Here is a 22669-nt window from a genome sequence, read left to right as displayed (position 1 = left end):
AGGAAAAATAAATTTCTCATATCTTTATGACAAGAGAGAGTTTTGCAACTTGGAGCAAGTCCTCTTAGAATTCGGAGCAAGGCAATTTGGAATTCGGCTCCTGCCTCCCACAGACACTGAGAGATAGGGCGCTCTCTCTGCTGATTACATTTCAAAGAGATGGCTCCCAGGTTCTTGAGAAAGACTTTCCTGGGTTGTAAAACTGACAAGAGGCTTTTTAAAAGATTTACATCTCAACGGGGCAGAGAAATAATTTACAATTATGAGTTTTCTAAGATAAATAATCTAAGAGTTGTTCATGCAGAACAACTGATTTTCAGTAACAGATTACTGATATAAAGCAGTAAAAAATAAAATTAAAAAAATATAGCAGGAGATGACTACATTTCTGAATTGCTTAATTTTTTTTTTAAGGAATTTTGGAATCATAGATTCTAATTTCTTTTAAAGAATCCTCTCTCTGACAGGGAAATTCAGTGCAGACCCACCACATTCTGAATCCTAGAACGAGGCCATGTTTAATGAGCTTTCTCTCCTTGTTCCCACTTCTACCCCCACTCTCCTCAAGATGCAGGACAGATGGGCCAAACACTCAAAGACCAACAGCAGGACAACCACACTGGCAAATTGCCTAGGAAGCTTGGGAGCGAATAACAAACATCTGTTCTAAAATCCACACCCCCAGACTAAAGGAGACAGCTGCTGACCCTACTCCCTCTAGCCCAAGACAATGCTTTGAAACGGCTGTTGGAAGCCAAGCATTAAAAAACAAACACAAACCAAAACATGACAGAATAGAAAATTCTATTGCATAATAAAATGCAATAATAACATACTTATGTACGTTTGTAGACATTTGTGTATGTTTGTGTCCTGGGTCATAATGTAAGGTGTATTCCTTTGAGAACTGTTCTAAGAAATCCCCAGTAGTTACTAGAAAGGAATGGAAAAGGAGTCAGTTAATACTAAATGTCTTAGACATCAGCAGGCCAAGATTTGAGATCCAGTCCCACCCCCCTCAATTCACCTACCAGTCGATATTACTGGTCATCCAAATCAGTTGAGGAATTTTCCACTGTCCCAATTTTGGTATTTGAAACCCAAAACGCATTGCATTACCACTGTCCTCTGGTTCCTCTCACCTCCTGGCAAGCAGCCTCTTTCACTCGCTTCTGGTAGGCCAGTAAGGAATAAGTGGGCCAGTAAGTTGGCAGGAAGGAATAAGGAAAAATCATGTCCATCTTGTTTCTGTAGATAGATAAATGTGGACAAACAAAAATCATCTCAAGGGTCTGTAGAAAACGTCTTAAATCAAGCTCCACTATTTTCACGAATAAGAAAAAGTTAATGCCATTACCATAAAGTGATTTGCTTGAGGTCACATAGCAATTTAGTGATAAATTTAGAGCAGGAAACTTGTTCTTCATATTTTCTGACCAGGGTTCTCCCTGCTAACTCCACGCCCCCTGATGGAGAAGTGTGTGAATAGTATTTAGGCGTGGATATATTTTTATTAAATTTTACTCAAGAGTCTGCACAGTGGATGGTCCGGAACACAGTAGGTGGTGGTGAGTGTAGTTGGCATTCCTCTCCATTCTTCCTCAATTTATCTGGAGTCAAAGGGTGTGGAGGGAAGACCTGAGTTCAGTTTGACTCACTAATCATATAGCAGTTGCCTAAGTGGGCCTAGAAGAGGGTGAAACTGGAAAGGAGTTAGCCATTGATGATTAAGTAGCTAAGAACTAAAGTTTTTTCCTTTATGCAATTACTGATTATAGCTTTTAGCTGTTTAACCCACCCATGGTTAACTGTGCTGCTTAGGCAATATGCTATCTGACTCCCACTAGGCTCCTATAGATAACATCTCCCTGGAGCCTGGGTCACCATGGTAACGGGTGTGCGAGCTGTTTTTCAGGAATTACCACTCCTTGTCCACTTCAGGCGGGTTGAGACCACCAACTCATCAACTGGGCCCATGCAGATGTCCAATAGGCGACCTTTTGACGTCAAGAGGCTAAAAACTCCACCCTCGGATCATGCTAACACCACCATTTTGTGAACATGGGTCCTATGAAGAGGCATGAAGTCTGACCACGCTTGCACAGATCATCAATGACCTCACCTCCAATCACCTCTCTCCACATTTCAGACTACCTTGGCCCGTATCCCATAAATATCCCTGAGTCCCTATTTTCGGGGAAGCAAATTTGAGGCTCATGTTCTTGCTTCCTCACGTGGCTGCCTTGTGAGCAAACTCTCTCTCTGCTGCAGTCTCGTCGTCTTGATGTTTGGCTGTCTGGGCAGCAGGCAAAAACGAACCTGGTTCAGTAACAAGGGTGACTCCCAGGAGGGTTCCAAGCAGGATGTGTCCACATCTGTAGCTTACTGACAGCTGATGGAAATATTATCTAGAGTACGTTAAAACACCCAAAGAGAAAACAGAACAAAGCTACACATGATTTGAAACAAAAATTTTCTGTAAATTACACATCAAGAAGGCGGAAATGAAAAAATAAAAAAAAGAAGAATTTTCTCGTCCTGAATTCCAAGACAAAATTCTACAGAGTGAAAGTCTAGAAAAGTTTTTACAATTTTTTGTGATAATACACATTCTTTCTTGTTCAGTAGATACAATCTTAATTCATTTTATTATTATTTTTAATTGTGAAAGGATTTCCAATTAATACATCATCACCTCACATATTTATCTTTTTTTTTGGTGAGAACGTTTAAGTTATACTCTCTTAGCAAATTTTAATTATAGAGTACAGTGTTATCAACTGTAGTCATCATATTTTACATTAGATCCTCAGACCTTATTAATCTTATAACTGAAAGTTTTGTACATTTTACCAACCTTTCCCTATTTCCCCCACTCCCCAGCCCTGGCAACCACTTTTATACTCTCTGTTTCTGTGAATTTGCCTTTTTTTTAAGATACCACATATAAGTGACATGATGCAGTTTTTGTCTTTCTCTATCTGGCTAATTTCACTTAGCATAATGCCCTCAAGTTTCACCCACATTGTTGCAAATGGTAGCATTTCCTTCTTTCTCATGGCTGAATAATATTCTATTGTCTATATATATATACCACATCTTCTTTACCATTCAACCGTTGATGGACACTTAGGTTGTTCTCATGTCTCGGCTATTGTAAACAATGCTGCAATGAACGTGGATTGCCAATGTCTCTTCAAGATCCTGTTTCATTTCCTTCAGATATAGACCCAAAAGTGGGATTTGCTGGATCACATGGTAGTTCTATTTTTTTATTTATTTTTTTTTGCAGGGGAAGATTTTGCCCTAAGCTAACATCTGTTGCCAATCTTCCTCCTTTTTCTTCCCTTTTTTCCCCCAGAGCCCCAGTACCTAGTTGTGTATAGTTGTAAGTTCCAGTTCTTCTATGTGAGCCGCTGCCCCAGCGTGGTTACTGACAGACAAGTGGTGGTGTTCTGTGACTGGGAACTGAATCCGGGATGCTGAAGTGGAGTGTGCTGAATTCTAACCACTAGACTATCAGCACTGGCTCTGTTTTTAATTTTGGGGGGAACCTCTATATTGTTCTCCATAGTGGCTGCACCAATTTACATTCCCATCAACAGTGCACAAGGGTTCCTTTTTCTCCATCTCCTTGCCCACACTTGTCATCTCTTGTCTTCTTAATGATAGCTATTCTAACATGTGTGAGATGATATTTCATTGTGGCTTTTTTTAAAAGATGACACCTTAGCTAATATCTGTTGTCAATCTTTTTTCTTTTCTTCTTCTCCCCAAATCCCCCCAGTACATAGTTGTATTGTAGTTGTAGGTCCTTCTGGTTGTGCTATATGTGATACCACCTCAGCGTGGCTTGATGAGTGGTGCTAGGTCTGCGCCCAGGATCCGAACTGCTAAAACCCCAGGCCACCGAAGCAGAGTGCATGAGCATAACCACTCGGCCATGGGGCTGGCCCCTCATTGTGGTTTTGATTTGCATTTCCCTGATGATTAGTGATGCTGAGCATCTTTTCATGTACCTGTTGGCCATTTATATGTCTTTGGAAAAACATCTATTCAGATCCTCTGCTCATTTTTCAATCAGGTTAATAAAAATATAATTTAATAAGATAATAAATAAATCTTAACTAATTTTAAGTGAGCTATACACATCATTTCCAAAACCGTTTTTACTTGACCCAAATCAAAGCTTTTTTACATTTCTCTTTCAATGAATGTTTTGTGCAGCATGACTCGAGAGAGTCCAGATTCTAATACTTATGGCCAATCTAGTGTAAAATTGGCATGTAGCCCCTGTCAAAATCCAGAAACTATAAAAAATAAAACCAGATCAATAAAATCGTATCTAGTAAGAGTTTCTTGTGCATAGAAGCACAGTTTGCAAATTGAGAGTCTTCAAACCAGCAGTGGCATGAAACCCAGAAGCACGTTATAGGATGGCTTATATAGTGAAAACATGGAAGCTATTTAATGTTTATAATGATTGGTTATAGCACTGGGGGTTTTCCAAATGACAGGGGATTGGTTAAAATTGGTCTTCTTCTGCCACTTTTGGAAAACAATTTAGGTTTTGTTTATGATTTTCAGAGGCATTTACAAGAAACCAGTTAAGTTTGGCTTATGTTGCAGAATAAGTTATATTGGTTTCTCTTACATGGCTTAACTGGCGCTGTCTGTTCAGGAAATTTTCAAGTCTGGTCTCCATTTTGTATTTGATTTTAACACCTCTATTCTTGTTCACTCAAGAAATTAACATAAGCACTTTCTCTTATACAATGAGCAACTAAGGTATGATACTAAGCACCTGCTCACCAGAAGCAGAAGCAGACAGGTTTTAAATTAAAAGTTAATTTTGGGGGCCAGCCCCTTGGCCAAGTAGTTAAGTTCATGTACTCCACTTCAACAGCCTGGGGTTTGCCAGTTCAAATCCTGGGTGCAGACCTACGCACCGCTCATCAAGCCATGATGAGGCAGCACCCCACAGAGAAGAACTAGAAGGACCGACAACTAGGATATACAGCTATGTACTTGGGGGCTTTTGGGAAAAAAAAAAAAGGAGGATGGGGCAACAGATGTTAGCTCAGGGCCAATCTTCCTAACTAAAAACAACAACAACAAGAAGTTGATTTTGACCATCTGATGCTGAAGCAGAAATCCTCTCCCAGAGCACCTCATCCAACCTTCGTTTAAGGATGAAACTCTTTTAGTTAATGAAAGAGGCTGAATGAGAACTGTTGATGCCAATTATCAATAATCAACCTATAATGGAAGAGAGTTTTTTATTTGAGCCAAGCTGAGGACTAGCCCAGAAGTGCAGTCTTCACCAAGGAAGAAAGCTCTCTGCAGAAGCATGGTTTTAGGCACAGTTTATACCATTTCAGAACAAAGAACATACATCAATTTTTTTTCCTCAAAGTTTCAAGGAGATATTTTGTTTACATCTTAGCATGTACACAGCGGGTCAACATGACCCTGGTGCCATGGGATGGGAGATTCATCTGGCATCACAAGAAGGGAGGCGCTAATTTTTATCTTCAAAGAGCACATTCTTTACTGTAGGGTAGTGATTGAAGACATCCTTTACTCTAATGGTTAGAGCAGGGGTACAGTGTGTGTTTGACAGGTCAGGCTTCTTTAGTTCACAGAAAGTTCAGGCAGAATCAGGTATAAACCAGAATGGCTTCCCTATATACTTTAATATGTAAAAATTTCTTATCAGAACTCAAACTGCCTTATTATACTTCAGTCATTGATTCACCAGACATTTATTAAGCACCAACTTTGTGCCAGACACCATTAGGAGCTGGACAGACAAAAGGAAAAACACAGATAAGGTCCTAGCCATTGCCAATCTTATAGTATGGTGGAGGGACAGACCACAAAAATTGAACAAGGAAAATATATAACAAATTGCATTCAATGCCACAAAGAAAAAATAACAGGGTACTCTGAGAGAGAACAAAGGAGGACTGCCTGATACAGGTTGGGTGGTTAAGAAAATTCTCTTAGAAAAGTTAATTTTGGGGGCCAGCCCGGTGGCGTAGTGGTTAAGTTTGTGCACTCCATTTCAGTGGCCCAGGATTTACAGGTTCAGATCCAGGGCATGGACCTACGCAATGCTTATCAAGCCATGCTGTGTCAGGTGTCCCACATATAAAATAGAGGAAGATGGCAAAGATATTAGCTCAGGGCAAGTCTTCCTCAGCAAAAAAAAAAGAAGAAAAGAAAAGGTAACTTTTAAGTAGAAAACCAAAGGATGAGAAAGAGCCTGCTATGGTTGTTTGGGGAAGAAGCCTCAGAAAGAGGGAAGAACTTGGGAAAGCTTGGGATACGAAAGAACCTGTGCCTTCTAGGACTGGAGAACTTAGTGAGTAAAGACTGCAACTTGTTTTCTCTTTAGCTTTGATCCTCTTTCCTAAAAGGAAAGCTTATGCTGCAGCCCAGTAAGTAAAACAGATGAGAACACAGCTTCTCTCATGGGAAAGGTGGGCAGAACACCCCCTAAATGAACACCTTAGAATGTGAAGTGATCAGAACTGTGCCTGGCTCAGAGTAAGTGCTCAAAAAGCACAGGCTTTGACAAAGGCAAGGATAGGAAGCCTTATTCCTCCTTCCACAACCTTCAGGTGTCCCCTTAGTGGACTCAGAGAAATGCCCAGGGTTCCAAAGAACAGAGCCTGATAATCATTGCACTCACACTGCTGCCCCACAGAGGAACATGAGTTTCTGAAACCATGTTGTTTATAAAATCAACTTAATACAAAGTCTTTCTGGAGGAGATGATTAGTGAGGAATTCTGATTAAAATTACATACAGGTCTTGATTTCTGGAGAATCTTTAACAAAACAATGCTAAGAGACGTGAGCAAGGTGAAGAGTCTCAGATAAGGCACAATTGATGGAGTAAATGAAGTAGAAGGGAGGCTAACCGAGAAAAGAGAGAGAGATGGCAAAATGTGCTCTGACCCAGTGCTTCTCACACACTCATGCATAAGGAGCACCTGGAAAACTGTTAAAACAGCCCCAGAGCTTGTGATGTGGCAGATTTGAGGTGTGTCTTGAGAATTTGCACTTCTCACAAGTTCCTAGATGAAGCTGATGCCGCTAGCCTAGTGACTGCACAGTGGGAACCACTGGTCTAGATCCCCGCAACCTGGAAAAAATGAAATGGGAACAGATTATGGGGCAGGTGGTGCCCAACGATGAGGTTCTTTTTGGCAGAATTAGTCGTCTCGCATAGTTAGAAGCCGGGGAGGGTTGGCCTCTCTCCTGCACCTTCCCTACCAGGTTGCAGTGAAAGCAAGTCTGTAGCATCCAGACATTTATTTGCAAACAGATACAAAACAGTTCAGAAGCCCTGCTCTCTAAGTTCGACAAAGACCCGCTATCTGTCCCTTTAGGTGCTTGGAGCACACCCAGCCTAACAAGTTCATTCAGTTATTCAGGATGAGTCAGGCTCAGGGAGCCCAAATCCTCTGAATGAATGGCTGGATGCAAAATGTTTAGGGCTCAAGATGTGGATGCCATCCTTAGGGCTATATGCTTCCAGAACCCTGAGTTCTTATAACCTGTTCATGCAAGCGTGGAAGCATTTCTAAAATATTTCAGCAAATCCTCATTTCCTGAATATCACTAAATGCATTCATAAAAACCCATTCCTAATACTCATTTTGATCGTTTGTAAAGCCTCTGGGCTTTCAGAAGTAAAGAGAACTCAAGCTTTGCAGTGGTCCCTTCTAGATTATGGCCTTCTTGGTTAGAACGCCAGGGAAGACCCCTTGGTGGACCCCTGGGCTACCCTACTGTTTGTGCTAACGTGTTTGAATGACAACTACTCGGTAGAAGTCACAAGATACAGTAAAATTTCAAAAGTTAAAAGTGATTTCTACTAAATTGAGGAAAGACGCAATATTCACAGATTTACTAGAAGGCGGGGTACACTCTGATTTAGCGCAGCATGTTGTGGGTGGCCTAGGAATGACCTGGGGAGGGGGTAGCTTGGGATTCCTTTATGAAATTGATACTGCAATAGTGCCGGCTCCCGCTCGTCCTCCCTCCTTTCTCACCCTCCCTGCTCCTCCCTTGGAAGATGCCTTCTTTTAATAACTTGTGATGTAATGTATTTGTCCATGTTCTTTGCAGTGTTTTATCCTGAGCCAGGTAGAGTAGAGGGCCAGTTAGGCAGAGCCCCAGAGCACGAATCTGTGAGCAGGGGAGGTTCCCACAGATTTACATTATCTTGCAAACACTACAATTTTAAGATTAAAAGGAGGTGCCAAAAATCATAATTATATAATTTTTCGAAATATTTTATTGACCAAGAATTTGATTTCATTATTTTGATGGATCTATAAAATAATTTAACTCCAAACCATTTTTGAAATAATATTCTAAGAAAATAAAAAAACATTAATCTGCATATATTAAAGCAAAATTTAAAATCTTTATGTTGCTTATACAAATATTAAAAAATAATATAAGCAAAATGATTATTTTAGGTACATATTCACATAACTTAATCAGCTTCTCTTTTTCTTCAGCTTTATTGAAGTATAATTGACATGTTTTAAGTGTAAGGGCCAGCCCCATGGCCGAGTGGTTAAGTTTGTGCTCTCTGCTTCTGCAGCCCAGGTTTTTGCCAGTTTGGATTCTGGGTGTGGACCTAGCACCGCTCATCAGGCCATGCTGAGGTGGCATCCCACATAGCAGAGCCAGAAGGACCTACAACTAGAATACACAACTACGTACTGGGGGGCTTTGAGGAGAAGAAGGAAAAAAAAAAGAAGATTGGCAACAGGTGTTAGCTCAGGTGCCAATCTTTAAAAATAAGTTAATTAATTAATTAAATAAAGTGTAAAATGTGATGCTTTGACAATCATATGCTTCGTGAAATGATTACTATTATCACATTAACATATCCATCACCTCACTTAGTTGTCTTTTGTTGTGGTTGTGGTGGTGGTGGTGAGAACGCTTAGGGTCTACTCTCGGCAAATTTCAAACACAAAACAAAGGATTATTTACTCTAGTCACCAGGCTGCACATTAGATTTCCAGAGCTTGTTCATCTCATAACTGAAGGCTTATACTCTCTGACCAGCCTCTCCCCATCTCCCTCACCTCCTGCCTCTCCCCTTCCCGCCCACCCCACCCCCACCCTACCCATTCTACTCTGTTTCTGTCAGTTCAACTTTTTTTATTTTTAAAGATTCCACATATAAGTGAGATCGTGTAGTATTTGTCTTTGTCTGGCTGATTTCCCTTAGCATAGTGTCCTCTAGATTCATCTATGTTGTTGCAAATGGCAGGATTTCTTTCTCATGCCTGAATAATATTCCATTGTAGATATGTATACATACTACATCTTTATCCATTCATCCATCAATGGGCACTTAGGTTGTTTCCATATCTTGGCTACTGTGAATAATGCTGCAATGAACATGGGAGTACAGATATTTCTTTCAGATCTTGATTTCATTTCCTTTAGATATATACCCAGAGGTGGGATTGTCGGATCATATGGTAGTATTATTTTTAATTTTTTGAGGAACCTCCATACTGTTTTCCATAATGGCTGCATCAATTTACATTTCACCAACAGTGTACAAGTGTTCCCTTTTCTCCACATCTTCGTCAATACACGTCATCTGTTGTCTTTTTGATAACAGCCACTCTAACATGGGTGAGGTGATCTCTCATCGTGGTGTTGATTCACTCTTCCTGAGGATTGGTGATGTTGAGCATCTTTTCCTGTACCTGTTAGTCATTTGTTTGTCTTCTTTGGAAAAATGTTTATTCAGGTCCTTTGCCCTTAATCACTTTCTTAAGCTTATCCAAGTCAATATCATATCACTGGCATCTTTTTGGAATAAAATTATTTTTTAAGCTTTTTAATAAAATTGCCTGAAATCTTCCAAGTTATATTTCAGGGTTAATGAATTTGAAATTGCTGATATTTTTTATCCTTCTTTCTAGAGCTGGTGCTGAGGTATGTGGAGCAATTATGCTAAATAATTTCAGAGCAAATTATGCTAAATGGAGGGTATTCTGGATTCCATTTTTTTCTCATATTGAAATGTATAAGTTTTTGAGCCCAAAATTTTTCACAGGTCCTGTCTGTTTGACCCCATTTAGACTACCCTTCTCTGGCCAATATTTTTATGGAGCTAAACATATCAAATAAGTGATCTCTGTTTATAATTGTTTTGATTGTTTCCACAAATTAGGATGTTGCAAAACCATAGGCCTTCTCAATTCCATTCTATTTGGTGCAGAATATACATTTATCCAACTGAAAGGAGCTATATTAAAAGCCTATCTTAGAAGTCAAAGTATTTTAAGTCAAAATCATAGAATTTCAAAATTAAATCTAATTGCCCTTGCTGTTAAAATCTCTCAGCTTTTCCTTGCTTTTGTAGGGATAAATTTCAATATCTTCCTATTTGTAAATTTTGTATTCAATAATTAAAATTTGCTAAAAGCTTTGGAATCTGAATTTCTTTTGGCGCTCCATTTCTTAAATTTTCTGATTAACAGTTTCTGTCTCACTCTTTTTTTCTTTCTTGTGAGGAAGATTGACCCTGAGCTAACATCTGTGCCAGTCTTCCTCTACTTTGTACATGGGATGCAGCCACAGCCTGGCTTGATGAGCGGTGCTAGGTCCACACCTGGGGTCCAGACTGCAAACTCCGGGCTGCCAAAGCAGAGTGAACAAACTTAACCACTATACCACCAGGCCGGCCCCTGTTTCTATCTCAGTTTAACACAATGCACTCAAACAGGACTAACCATAACCAAAAGGTTCAATGCCATTATAGGACACTTGCTCTTGTGAGGCTCAGATATTTAAAAATTTAAATTAATAATAGTTCTTATTTGAATTCAAATTAGCTTCACCAAAATTTTGTACTTTAATTAATCTGTTATATAAAAAATTTTGTAATTTTTACAGTCATAGCTTCCATTGCCCTTGGTAGATTATTGCAGCTTTTAAAACAACTATGAATTATGTGTGCATCTCAACCAATTCCAAGAACATGTCTGATCCACGGGTTTCTTAATTTAATAAGAACATTGTTTTACCATTAAGCTGTACTCTCTTAACATTTACATTTCTACTATCAGTGTGCAGGGAGGAAAAATTTTCTCTAGTTTCCCTTACCCTTCCCTAGGTATCCTTCTGGGTTCTTCTGCCTGTTCTAAAAAATTAAATTGATGTGAGACAGATTAACAGGAGAAAATCGAACAGAAGGTTCATAAGATAAGAGACCCAGGAAAACTCACCAAAATGGCTGAGGCCCTCACCTTAACAAACATCCTCAGCTAATGACACAAGAGGATGGTGGGGGCGGGGAGAGTCTCAAACTTCCAGGGGAAAAAAGGCAACTCACAGCTACATGAAAGAGAGCAAAGAAATGTACACGGGCCTCACAGAAACCACAGAGGCACAGACGGGAGTCTAAGATAAGAAACAGATTTTGCTAGATGCTCCCTGTCTACCACCTAGTCCATATTATGCTATGGTGCTAGCTCCCTTCCTGGAACAGGTTTTTGGGTTTTTTTTACTTTTTAAAATAGACTTTATTATTATTATTTTTTTGCTGGAACAGGTTTTTTAATCTGAATTCTTCTAGACAGTTAGAGAGTAGGTAACAAGAAAAACTTTCTGAGTCTTTTGTTTCCTAAAAATAATCAGGCTAAAATAGCCTCATGTTAAAGAGACTCATTTTGGGGTGGCAAATTTTATTCCTCTTCAAGTGAAAACCAAATCATTTTACTTCAATGCTGATTTTTTTGTGTGTGTGAGGAAGATTGGCCCTGAGCTAACATCTGTTGCCAGTCTTCCTCTTTTTTTCTTGAGAAAGATTGTCACTGAGCTAACATCTGTGCCAATCTTCCTCTATTTTGTATGTGGGATGCCACCACAGCATGGCTTGATGAGCAGGGTGTAGGTCTGTGCCCAGGGTTGGAAACTGTGAATCCTGGGTCACCAACGTGGAGCACACAAACTTAACCACTTTGCCACTGGGCCAGCCCCTCAGAGCTGAATTCTTGAACTGAAACTACAATAGTATTCACAATGAAGTTAGATGTTTCACCTTTGACAGACTGAGCTTCTAAAAACTTAACTTAGTTCCATAAATTGGATGAAAATAAAGCCAAATTATTATTGGAATTAACTTAAATCTTCAATGACACCAATATAAAATGAGCATTATTGAACTGGCTGCAAAGTTCTCTTTCTGCTAAGAGAGACAATACATTAACAGATGTCATTTTACTTTTCACACATGCATAAGAAAATTCAGACTTGAAAGTGAACAAAATTAACTTAGAAGAGCCATCATTTGATCTAGATGAGAGGTCGCGCTTCATAGACGGACACCTGCGCATCTGCACGTGTTACACAGGCATCTTTGGGCACAGTCTTCTTACAGGAACTACTAATATCAGAAGTAGCTGCTGATTTTCCATCAGCAAATTTGAGTCTTCTACTTTTCATATAGTCAGTGACATTACTATAGCAGCCACTGGCCATGGTAAATGTTGATAAATAATTTGTGTAATTTATACGTTCATGATTAACTTTCTTAAGAAACCAAAATTCGGCCTTAATTTTTTCATTTTATAAGAACTTTTTGAAAGCTTCTTCTTGCTGAAGATTATGGGGGAAATTTAACATACAGCCTAATAAATAAATGCTTGTACATTTACACAATACATATGTTGATGCAAATAATCAATAACTATTCAATGGTAGAGTTTTATTTGAGCCAAGCCGAGGATGGTTTCGGTTAGTTTCAATCAAATCCTGGTGACAGGTTCAGCAATCGATTTAGGAGTAGGATCTGAAGTATTTTTTAGATGAGAAACATGTATCCATGAATCAAGGCCTCAAAATTTAGCTGCGCATGGGTTGGTTAAAAATACCTGATATGATCTCTCCCAGAGAGACTAGAGAGAGTTCTTTAATTGATAACTTTTCCAATATATGAAGTCACCAGTCTCTAGACTGTGACCAACAGAATCCTTTAAACTGGAATCTAGGAAAGCTTCTTTATCCTGTTGATAATGGACTTGAGTACAAGACATTAGAGACTTACAGAAGAAGGTCATACTAGCATAAAACAATAAGGGATCAGCAGAAGGTTGGGTACCAATAGACACTGATGTGCCAGTGACCATCCCATGTGGAGTCAGTTCATGTTTTCCAAAGGGGGCCAAGGCAATCCAGTCTACAGGTATATAACAAAACCTCAAAGACAATTAACAAGACTATAATCCAACATCTATGAAGGTGTAACATAATTACCGTCATTTTTTACCAAAGGTAATCACAGTAAAACTAATTTGCTTATATTAAAAACTGGGCCTGATTATTTATATAAGTGAAAACAAGAATATTCACTGAGAGTTTCTGAATTCCTGAGGGGTCAGGTAGGGAGAAGAAGCAAATGTTTCATCTTTGTTCATAAAGGTATATCTTACAAAATTGTTGATAGTTTAAAAGAAAAGATTTCTTTAAATCTGGAAAACAAAATGTCAAAGTATCCTCCTTGGTTCATGTAGAACTATGTAATTCATATTTGACCTTGATCTTTTGTTAGCAGTTTTATGAAGCCATCAGTTTCTCTGGTAGAGTTCTGTAATTTCTTACCCAGTTCAGTTTTTCCTTTATTATTATTATTTTTTCTTCTCCCCAAAGCCCCCAAGTACATAGTTGTATATTCTAGTTGTAGGTCCTTCTCATTGTGCTATGTGGGATGCTGCCTCAGCATGGCTTGTTGAGCAGTGCTAGGTCCACAGCCAGGATCCGAACTGTCCAAACCCTGGGCCCCTGAAACAGAGCAGGCAAACTTAACCACTTGGCCACAGGATCAGCCCCCTCAGTTCAGTTTTATGATCTGAAAGTTCATCAAAAACCTGTATTCTAGAGTAAGTGTTAGAGTCCTTTCCATGAATCTTTCTGAAGATGAAACATATTTGCAAAAGCATCAGAGTAAAACAACAACTATCTATAGATAACAAAGACTTAACATTATAGTGTAATTGACAAGGGAATTTGGTTATTTCTATGACACACTTTTTAAGATAATGACTAGAATTACACCAGGACATATCAGATTTTTAGGAATATTATATAATTTTTAGAAAACTTATATTAACAAGTTTTACTCATGCAATGTAACCTAAGAAGATTTATCATCATTTATTTGACAATGCCCCTCATGCAATTAACATACCAAATAAACATAATTAGTTTAGTATCTCCCTCTTTATAGCAAGAGAGAACAAATCTTTGAGAAGTCCCAGGGATCCACTGGAAATTCTCAAAGGTACTTTTAGGACAAAAGAAAGACTTTATTTTGATTTGAATTTTGGAAAGTTTGTAAAAAATATCAAAAGGATTATCTAAAATATCGAATAGGATCATAGGTCACTGTGAAACAATGCTTAGCTATCTGTTTAACCATGGTGACAATTAAAGATTTTCAGGCAAACACAAAAAAAAAATAGTTGTAAGAAAAACCTTAGCTCTTGTGATTAAAGAATTGGTAAAAACAATACAGGAAATTAATTTTGACAAAATATAAAATCAACCAGGATCAAAACAGAAAGACAACCCACCAACTGGAAGAGAATATTTGCAAATCATATATCTGAGAAGGGGTTAATCTCCATAATATATAAAGAACTCACACAGCTGAACTACCAAAAAAATAAAACCCAATCAAAAAGTGGGCAGATGATATGAACAGACATTTTTCCAAAGAAAATATATAGATGGCCAGTAGGCATATGAAAAGATGCTCAACATCACTAATTATCAGGGAAATGCAAATCAAAACTATACTCAGATATCACCTTACATCCATTAGAATGGCTATAATCACCAAGACAAAAAATAACAAACGTTGGAGAGGTTGTGGAGAAAAAGGAACGCTCACACACTGCTGGTAGGAATGCAAACTGATGCAGCCACTATGGAAAACATTATGGAGATTTCTCAGAAAGTTAAAAATAGAAATACCATATGAAACAGCTTTCCCACTACTGGGTATTTATTCAAAGAACTTGAAATCAACAATACAAAGAGACTTATGCACTCCTATGTTCACTGCAGCATTATTCACAATAGCCAAGATGTGGAAGCAACTCAATTGTGCATCAACTGATGACTGGATAAAGAAGATGTGGTGTATATATACAATGGAATACTACTCAGCCATAAAAAAAGACAAAACCATCCCATTCGCAACAACATGGATGGACCTTGAGGGTATTACGTTAAGCAAAATAAGCCAGACAGAGAAAGACAAACACCATATGATTTCACTCGTTTGTGGAAGATAAACACTCGAACAAAGAGAACAGTTTGGTGATTACCAAGGGGAAGGGGGTTGGGGGGTGGGCACAAAAGGTGAAGGGGACCACCTTTATATGGTGATGGACAAAAACTAATGTACAATAGAAATTTCACAATGTTGTAAACTATTATTACCTCAATTTAAAAAAATAAAATAATAAAATCACTACTTTTTTGGTAGGCTACTCATAGGTAAAGTCAAAACCTTTCGTAATCTCTTTTTTTTTTTTTTTTTTGGAGGAAGATTAGCCCTCAGCTAACTACTGCCAGTCCTCCTCTTTTTGCTGAGGAAGCCTGGCTCTGAGCTAACATCCGTGCCCATCTTCCTCTAGTTTATACGTGGGACGCCTACCACAGCATGGCTGCCAAGCAGTGCCATGTCCGCACCTGGGATCCGAACCAGCGAACCCCGGGCCGCCGAGAAGCGGAACGTGCGAACTTAACCGCTGCGCCACCGGGCCGGCCCCCTTTCGTAATCTCTTTATGCTCTTTAAGAGTAGACTAAAAGTCCAAGAAAATTATCCTTTTAAGAGAAAGAAAACCAAATTCTCATTTTTGCACCAGCTTACTTTTGATATTAAAATTCATTTATTTCAATCTTAGCTAACTTACCTATGCACAAAACTCTTTCCTCAGGGTACTTCTTCCATAAATGCTCTATAACTTTCCTTTTTACATTCAGAATTAGTCCCATGTCTTCCCTCCTTCCTGGTACTTTAGGACAAATTCACCTTTCTTAACAAAAAAAATATCTCCATTCCTTATACTTTCTTTACTGAAAACATAATCTGACTTTTCTTGTATACAGGGTTTTTTAAAAATTCTTTTACATTAGTATCCTGTGGCTTGGCAGATCCACAAATACTGTCTAGAAACATGTGTTTTTTCAAGTAAAATTTTTCAGCATAGCACAAAATGTGTTTATTAATAAACTCAAGTATTTTTCCAGTTTCTCTGAAATAAGGAGACAAAGGTAGATAAATCTATGTTTAGTAATTAACTCTAATATTTTATCCTATGTGGAAATGACCTAGATACTCACTAAATTTTTATCATTTAACTTAATTTAGCAAAACTCTAAGGTTTCAAGTAATCAAAAGGTTTTGAAGTACATATACTATAACACACAATTATTGCTAAAAGTTCACCCCAAAACATTTATCTTTCTCACATCTATTTAGTTTACTGTTCCTAATAATTATGTTTAGATTGCCAACTTAGATCGGCACATACACAGCAGGTCAACATGACCCTGCTGTCATAGGAAGGAAAACATCTTTCAAAGGAGTCCTGGTTTTGGTGTCAGAGGGAGGAAGGCATTTATCCTTATCTGCAAAGAGTACATTCTTTACTTCAGGGTAGTGAGTTACAGCAGCTGTACAATGTATGTATGTCAGGCCGAAAGTCAGGCCGCTCCGGTTAAAATAAAATTCAGGCCAAATCAAGTTTAAACCAGAATAGCTTCCTCATACACCTTAGTATTTTAAATTTTTCTTAAATCACATATACACATATGTCTGTATATGCATAATACATATATATATTACACAATACATAGTAAAACCACTAAAGCAAGAGTGGCCAGACCATCCTCTGTACACAGTGTGGCGGGACTGCTCAGCCTATGTCCTCCACTTACAACTCACCCATAATTAGGTGGCCTGGAGGCTCTGTGCAGCTCTAGCATGGGACCATGGGCTATGACACAACTGGCAGATGTATCAAGTGGTCAACAGCAGCAGCATTCAACCCTTCTCCCACCGCCACTGGACAGAGTTAACTGTCCCTGGCCACCAGTGTTGGAGCACACTTAATGTAATAGCAAGCACTCTGCCTCAGCCCACAGTCCTTGAAGAGGGAGGTATTGGTTAGGTAATGTCTGGCAAGCACTAGGAAGAGGAAGACAGATTGTCTTTCCCATTGAAAGGAGAGCCCTGCTCATGGCACATGGGCCTCGCAGGCTGCCAAATGAGACCACGACAGAAGCTAGAAGTGCAGAGCGCAAGACTGTCAAACTCATCCCAGCTTATTTTAACAAATCTATTAATCACAACATTTTGTTTAAATATGTTTTTAAAAAAGGGAGAAGGGTGAGCAGTGGCTGTCTAAAGCAAATGTCTAAGGACCTGGTGATATAATGGAAAATGGATATCCTCGTGTGGTTAGAAGGGATCTTCATTGAACCGCTTGAGGTGGCAGGGTGATAAGATCCCCCAAGGGTCCTACTTAAATGACCATAACTAGTCTCTAAGGTACAAAGATTTGGTAACTATGAGCTATCTGTTTGGATGAGTGAGTTTGGGCTCTCTAAGTAATATATCTCCTCCAGACAAATGTTTAACATACATTTAAACAATATTGGTGTGATGGTGAGCCAAATACCCGGGGTGTTGTTTCTGCCTCCATTCCTGGTATTAATACTGAGTGATTCTCAAAATGTTTACCTCTCCCTTTGGCATCTCTAACAATTTCTTCTATAATACCTCAGTCATGAAAAAGAAGGTAGCTGATTTTCAGAAGTATTCTTTTGTGTGTGGGGAGGAAATTTATATGCTTATTATATTGGGATGTCCCATCTATAAAAATATTATTCACTTTGTTTTTTTTAACCAGTAGTATTTTCATTAATTATGCCTTAATTAAACTTAATGGTTTAGTTATATTTTACTCTGTGCTTACTTCTCTTTTTCCCCAGCTTTACTGAGGTATTCTTGACAAATAAAATTGTATATATTGAAGGTGTACAACATGATGTTTTGATATATATATATATTGTGAAATGATCACCACTATCAAAGTAATTAACATACCCATTATTTCACATAGTTACCTTTTTTTTTTTGTATGTGGTGAGAACACTTAAGATCTACTCTCTTAGCAAATGTCAAGTATACAATACATTACTATTAACTGTAGTCACCATGCTTTACGTTAGGTCTCCAGAACTTATTAGTAATGTTGAGCACCTTTTCATGTACCTGTTGGCCATTTGCATGTCTTCTCTAGAAAAATGTCTGCTCAGGTCATCTGCCCTTTTTTTCTTTTTTTACCATCTTTGTTCCTCTTCTTTTTTTTTTTTTTTTTTTTTTTGAGTTCATAATAGTTTACATCAATGTGAGATTTCAGTTGTACATTATTTCTTGACTGTCACTACATAAGTGCTCCCCTTCACCCCCTGTGCCCACCCCCACTTCCCTTATCCTGGGAACCACTGAACTGTTTTCTTTGTCCATGTATTTGTCTGTATTCCACATATGAGTGAAATCATCTGGTGTTTATCTTTCTCAGACTGGATTATTTCACTTAGCATAATTCCCTCTAGGTCCTTCCATGTTATTGCAAATGGGACAATTTTCTCTTTTTTTCTGGCTGAGTAGTATTCCATTGTGTGTGTGTGTGTGTGTGTGTGTGTGTGTATATATATATACCACATCTTCTTTATCCAATCATCAGTTGATGGGCACTTGGATTGCTTCTATGTGCTGGCTATTGTAAATAGCGCTGCAATAAACATAGGGGTGCATATGTTATTTTGGATTGTTGATTTCAAATTGTTTGGGTAGATACCCACATCTGCACATTTTTTAATTGAGTTATTTGGTTTTTTGCTGTTGAGTTGCATGAGTTTCTTATACATTTTGGAAATTAACCCCTTATCAGATGTTCATTCTACCCAAAACAATCTACAGATTCAATGTAATCCCCATCAAAATTCCAATGGTATTTTTCACAGAATTAGAAAAAATAATTCTAAAATTTATATGGAACTACAAAAGATTCCAAATAGCCAAAGCAATCTTGAGCAAGAAGAACAAAGCTGGTGACATCACATTTCCTGACTTTAAACTATATTACAAAGCTATAGTAATCAAAACAGGTGGTAGTGGCAAAAAAACAGGCACATAGAACAATGGAACAGAATAGAGAGCCCAGAATTAAACCCACACACGCATACACCTCAGCTAATTTTTGACAAAGTCACCAATAATACACAACGGGGAACGGTTAGTCTCTTCAATAAATGGTGTTGGGAAAACTGGATAGCCACATGCAAAAGAAAGAAATTGGGCCCTTATCTCACAGTGTACATGGAAATCAACTCAAAACGGACTAAAAACGTAAACATAATACGTGAATCTGTAAAACTCCTGGAAGAAAATACGGGGGAGGAGCTCCTTGACATTGGTCTTGGCAATAGTTTTTCGTATTTGACACCAAAAGCATGGGCAATAAAAGCAAAAATAAACAAGCAGGATTGCATCAAACTAAAAAGTTTCTGCACAGCAAAGGAAACAATCAAGAAAATGAAAAGGAAACCTACAAATTGGGAGAAAATACTCACAAACCAGAAGTATTCTTTTTAAAAGAAAAATGACCTTGAAAGAGGTGAAGATGGCAAGGATAGATTTGTTGAGCTTGAACATGCTTTCAAATGAGATAGGTTAAAAATTAAACAAAGCATATATTTTGAGGCTCAAGGTAACTGTTTAGCCAGTAAAATTGATTAGACAACAATCAATCCTCTCCTTTACCTTTGGTTTTACAGAATACAGCAAAAAAGAGGTTTGGAGTAAGAATTTAAGTCAACTTCATTTCACAAACATTCACTGAGCATTTTGTTAAGTGTTAAGAGCAATAGAAAGAGGTAAACGAACGTGCCCTACCGTAAAAGGGTTCCCACTTTCTCAGGGGATACAGACACTGCCTGAAAAACTATGGCTATAATACAGTTTGAAAAGTTATGCTAACAGCATGTGTAACATGTAATAGGATCTCAGAAGTGGGGTTCAATTAACTCTCCCTGGCAGGGTTAGGAAATGCTTCACAGATGAGGTGATATTTGAGCTGGGCTGTGGAGCAGAATGAGTAGGATTTGTTCCATCAGCTGGAGAAGCAGTAAAAGGAATGTCTAGATAGAGGAGACCAGAGCAAAGGCAGGCAGCTCCTACATGCCAGAGGCTGGTGTGTTTATATGCGGAAAGTGAGAAGTTTAATATGGCTGGCACAAAGAAAATATAATATAGGAGCATGGAGGTGAGAATAAAAATAGTTTGGTCCGCGGAAATAAACAAAGACCAATCAAATGAAGACAGGAAAAAGCCATTTGGAGCTCACTACAGCAAGGGAGGTAGCCACCATCACTTGTGTTTGGCAAAGACTTAAAGGTCGACAGAGGAGTGGGAAAGCTTTACAGTGGAAAAAAGGGAAGGCTTCAGGTACACCCTGATGTCCAGGCTTTGGTCAACAACTGTCAGCTTTCCTAATTGTTGCCCAGGCTTCTGACTAGGAACCAGCCAGAGAAAGGCAAATATGCTGCTCTAACCAATCACATGGGATGTTCCATTTCTAGTTATCCCGCTACCAGCTTCTCCAGCCAACAACCTCCAATCAGGACACATCTGAAGCCTTCCCTTTTTCCACCATAAAGCTTTCCCACTCCTCTGCCTGCCTAAAGTCTCCAGTAAAACGCAAGTGATGGTGGCTGTCTCCCTTGCTATAGCAAGCTCTGAATAACCAACCTTTGCTTGTTCTCATTTGGGTGGTCTTTGTTTATTTCTACACCATCAAGTCTAAGCTGCCATCTGGACCACCTCAAGTCTTCTTCAACAACCCTTACCTTCTCCAATAAAATAGGTTGACACCAATTATCTAAATCTTCCAAAACATAGAAAATAATAGTGTTTATGATGAAAAGTTTTGCATTGTGTTTTTAGCTGCCACTGTCGGTGCCCCCATTCATATTCCTAATTCTGTAGTGTATATTTGGCTGATTTCCAACTGTCTGAGAGTTTTCTCTGGTGGCCTGAATTTAAACATTTCCCCAGTAGTCCATAACCAATGATTAAAACTGGTTGGTGTATAAATAACCCAGCTCCCTCAACCCTCTCGTGGGATGACTGGGAGAGATGCTTTCGACACTGATTCCCAGAGTTCCCCAACAGGACTGAGCCCCAGCTGCTCACAGTGGTAGCTGGCTTGATAACTCACCCTTTCCTTAGCTGCCTTCCTTTCCATCCTTGTCTCACTTCTCCATCTCCCCACCAGTGTTTCCTAGAATCACTTCCCAAAGAAATTACTTGTTTTCAAATCCTTTCCTCAGGATCTTCTTCTGTGGAACCCAAGCAAATACAGCGTCTGAATTAGAAATAACTCAAATCACCTTTATTCTAATAACTAGCAACTGCAGAGAGAAGAGACATTCCCCACCCCCCACAGGTTTCACTAATATATAAATTTTGGGAATATAAAGAAAAAAGAGAAAAAACTGGTAATGCCATTTATAATTTAAAGGATAAAAGGCATATGGTTCATTAACAAACATTTTCTAATAATAAATAACTGTATCACTCTATGCAATTATTTAAGGCTTCTGAATAAACACAAAACTAGATGTAAAAGATTTCACTGCAAATAGTTAAAGACAGAATCGGTAGTAAAATAATGTGATGGAAGAGTCTAACCTCATTTCACGGAATGGAAGAAAACTTGACCAGAAATCTATCATTTACTGTAGATGGGGAAGTTTTACCATTAAACAAAGAAGCAAATATTTTAGCAGAAGTTCTCAAACGTTGTGGGCTCAGGACACATTTGCACTCTAAAAATTATTGAGGACTCCAATGAACTTTTATTTATATATTTCTTTTAAAAATATATTTATCAATATTTACCATGTTCATATTTATTAATATAAATTTATTGATATTTATATTTATCAATTTGTATTTTGTATTTATATATTATATACAATATATTTACATATTATATATAATATATATTTATGTATCAGATATTTATATTTATCAATATAAATAGTATCATATTCATATTTATTAATATTTATCATATTACAAATTAAAAGAACTTAAAAATGTTTATTAATCCACTTTTAAATAGAGTAATAATCACAAATAACACATTTTTATGGAAAAAAATAATAACCTACCAAAACCAATTTTCTCTAAGGAGAGGGGCATTATTTTACCTTTTTGCAAACCTCTCTGATGTTTAGCCAACTAGAAGACAGCTGGATTCTCATATCGCCTATAGAGTCAATCTGTTATGATACCACATGCCTTGTAGTCTCTGGAAAACTCCATTTTACGTTTATGAGAGAATGAAAGTGAAAAAAGCAAATAATGGCTTAGTATTATTTTGAAGATCGTTTTGACCTTGTGGAAGCCCTGAAGGGATTCTGGGGACCCCCAGTGTCTCTGGACTGTACTGGAAGAAGTGCTGCATTAAAGGATACACAAAATGGGGAAGCAGAGAGAACACATTCCATTGAACACGGTTACACCACA

The 22669-nt window shown here is 38.2% G+C and overlaps 1 long non-coding RNA gene across 2 annotated transcripts in view; it reads right to left on the bottom strand.

Annotated features, from left to right (window-relative positions):
- LOC139041505 (uncharacterized) overlaps window positions 1-21972 on the bottom strand; it is a 64099-nt gene extending 42127 nt beyond the window's left edge. The window contains exons 1-3 of one of the 2 annotated variants that reach the window (XR_011496782.1): window positions 20030-21972; window positions 1032-1248; window positions 837-933 (exon numbers count right to left, since the gene is read on the bottom strand). This is a non-coding gene — a long non-coding RNA (uncharacterized lncRNA). The remainder of the gene's footprint in view (window positions 1-836; window positions 934-1031; window positions 1249-20029) is intronic. The other variant, XR_011496783.1, reaches the window with a different exon arrangement.
- Window positions 21973-22669: the final 697 nt, after the last annotated feature.

This window comes from Equus asinus, chromosome 22 (assembly GCF_041296235.1).
Source record: "Equus asinus isolate D_3611 breed Donkey chromosome 22, EquAss-T2T_v2, whole genome shotgun sequence".
Classification (NCBI taxonomy): Eukaryota; Metazoa; Chordata; class Mammalia; order Perissodactyla; family Equidae; genus Equus; species Equus asinus.
The sequence above is the reverse complement of the archived record's forward strand: the minus strand, read 5'-3'. Positions and strand labels throughout refer to the sequence as shown.